Source organism: Vicugna pacos, chromosome 35, assembly GCF_048564905.1.
Source record: "Vicugna pacos chromosome 35, VicPac4, whole genome shotgun sequence".
In the NCBI taxonomy this organism is placed as follows: Eukaryota; Metazoa; Chordata; class Mammalia; order Artiodactyla; family Camelidae; genus Vicugna; species Vicugna pacos.
Window position 1 is genome coordinate 19,961,352 of NC_133021.1, and position 3,024 is coordinate 19,964,375.

Sequence of the window (3,024 nt, forward strand, 5' to 3'; positions counted from 1 at the left end):
GTAGAAATACAGATTGGTTTTCACAAATACTATCTTTCCTAACACGATAGATTGATAGGTTTAATTGTATTTAAGATTTTCTATTAAATGTATTTGGGGAATTTTCACTATCTCCTTTGGAGATAATTGTAGTTTTGCTGAAGTTCTTGTTTGAAAATATACATGCATAGTATATATATTTAATACCTAAATTTTTCTTTTATTTATTCTATTTTTTTTTAAATGGAGATTTAAAATGCTGGGGGCAGCTACGTTCGTCATTCCGTGCGGGAGGGAGCACGAGGGCGGCGCGGTCGAGACTCCGGCGTCCCGGACGCAGCTAGAGGTGAGCAGGGCCGAACGGGAGCCCACGGCCGAGCAGCTGGCCCAGACTGCGGCCGAGACCGAGGAGGATGAGCATTCGGTCAACCACAAGCCCCCGGCCCAGAAGAGCATCCAGGAGGTCCAGGAGCTGGACCAGGACGACGAGGGTCTGCGCAAGTACAGGGAGGCCCTGCTGGGCCGCGTGGCTGTGCCCGCAGACCGCAGCGTCCCCGACGTCGTGGTGACCCGCCGGACCCTGGTGTGTAGCACCGCCCCGGGCCCCCTGGAGCTGGACCTGGCAGGTGATCTGGAGAGCTCCAGGAAGCGATCCTTTGTGCTGAAGGAGGGTGTGGAGTACGGGATAAAAACTGCTTTCCGGGTGAACCGGGAGGTCATGTCCGGCGTGAAGTACATCCAGCGCACGTACGGGAAAGGCGGCAGAACTGACGAGACCGACCACGTGGTGGGGCGCTACGGCCCCGGGCGAGGGGTACGAGTTCCTGACTCCGCCGGAGGAGGCGCCCAAAGGCACGCTGGCTCGCGGCCCCTACAGCATCAAGTCCCGCTTCACAGACGGCGACAGGACAGACCACCTGCCCTGGGAGTGGAACCTCACCATCAAGAAGGAGTGGAAGGACTGACCCCCTGCCAGGAGGCGGGCGGGCGGACGGACGGACAGACGGACGTGTCCCACCCCACCCCTCCCCCACCCCAGACCAAAGCGCTGACAGGGCCCGGCCCCCACCGCCACCATTCCCCGGGGCAGCCTCCTGCTGGCCCGTCCCTCCTCCTTCCTCCCAGCCCGCAGGCCCCAGCCTCCTCGGTGGTCTCGTGTCCTTGCTGCTTCCGCCTGTGCTGGGGTGGGGAGGGGGCTCCAACCCAGGCCTCCACCTCCCCTTCTGTGTTCCTTAAGGTTCCCCCACTGTCCTGACCTGCCCTGAGGCCCTGGCTTTTTCGAGGTCTCAGGGTGTTCAGGTCCCTTGGGCCTTTGTGGTTGCCCCGACTCCCGATCTGTCTCCCCACCTTGGGGGTGGGGTGTACCACGGAGGGCCTTGTGCAAGGGTCGTCCTCAGCTTTCACTTTTCCCGGTCAGCCCTCCCATCGCTGTCAGTAACCGTCTAACCATGATGCCTTAACATGTGGAACGTATGCCGTGGGGGCGTCACTAACCTCTAACCCTGTGATGCATGAGCATGTGGTCTCCCCCAATCCCCACCCCGTCTGCAGGCCCTGAGGCCCAGGAAGATGTGGGATGTGCCCCTGCTGCTCCCCACCTGCCAGGGCCTGGCCAACCCCCTTTCCTCGGCCAGGGCTTCGGGGACGGCTCCAGGGGCTTAGGAAAGCCAAACTGCCAAAACTCCAGTGGCCTCCAGTCCCACCTGGGAGGCTGGGTGACCTCACGCCTCTGCCTTCTCTGTCCCAGGGGGCAGTGCCTAGAGCCCCCAGACCCACCAGAGAGCTCTCGGCGGATACAGCCAGCGGCCGAGCCTTACTCGTCCCTCCTGGGCCTCCCGGCCTGGAGTCGTGTGCCTGGCCTGTCAGTATTTATTGCCTCCGTATGTGCTGTCCTCTGGGCCCACCGGCCTGCCGCCTCTGCCCCAGGCTCGGTGCCACCGTCCCCAGCAGGCCCTCCTCGGACCCAGACAGGACAACTGTGGGACCAAGCTTGCACAGCTGGAGCCGTGCCCTGCCCCTCCCCTCCTGTCCCTTCCCCGGTCAGGCCTGGGCCTGGAACACACAGGAGCCTGTCCCTGCTTCTCCTTTTCTGACCGGGAAATAAAGTCCCAGTAAGGAAGAAAAAAAAAAATCTAATGCTGGCTTTAAAGGTTTTTTTCTTAACTTAATATAATTCCTAGGTTTAATTGTGAAAAGTACCATGCAAAATATGCACAGTAAGTTGTTTAATTTAGCCATGCCCACCAGACCCGTTAGATCCTGTTTTCTGTTCAACTTCAACCTTATTTTAAAAAGAGTTTACTGGGAAGCCTAAATTGTTTTGCAGACTTGAGTTTAAAAAATTCATCACATAATGTAAAAGATATTAATGAATTTGTGAAAGATTATGAGATTTTTCACGCATAATTCTCTTTCCCAAATGAATCTTAGCAAAACGCATGAATTTAACACCCGTCAACTGTTGCCAAGTGACATTTAGGGTTTGTTTCTCCAAGTACCTTCCAATTTCCACATGCCAAAGCTATTTCTATGTATTAATACCAATTATGTGATAACATCTATTCATATGGTTCAACAAACAGTTCTGTGCTGTAAGTAGCCACATTTTATAACCAAATTGGCTACAGAAACAGCTACTCACATGACAACAGTAACAAAATCAAAATGTGCAATTACTTTGTGAGTCAGGGAACTTTAAAAATTTTTATGGGAATCCTTGCTTTCCAGCAAATCATGTTTCTATGGTTTTTATTTCCAAGGGTCTACACTTTGGAAGGTCACAAATAGCAGTAACAAGAAGTGAAGCAGCATCGATTCACTCTGAGACAGAGGGAAATTAATATCCAAACTATGGGCCTGTCTTCACTAATGAGGAGCTGTTAGGAAGAACGGTATAGATTTTTTAAAAATATGTATGCAATAAACGCCTTATTTATACAATATTGCATAAAGCTCAGAGAGGCAGTGGAAATCAGAAAGGGATGAATTTTTTTTGTACACAATTTCAGTCTCTAGATTATGAAACCCCCAAATAAAGCCAATGAA

At 52.8% G+C, this 3,024-nt stretch overlaps 1 pseudogene; it reads left to right on the plus strand.

Annotated features, from left to right (window-relative positions):
• The first annotated feature begins 235 nt into the window (after positions 1-235).
• LOC102532072 (rho GDP-dissociation inhibitor 1 pseudogene) lies at positions 236-944 on the plus strand (annotated as a pseudogene).
• Positions 945-3,024: the final 2,080 nt, after the last annotated feature.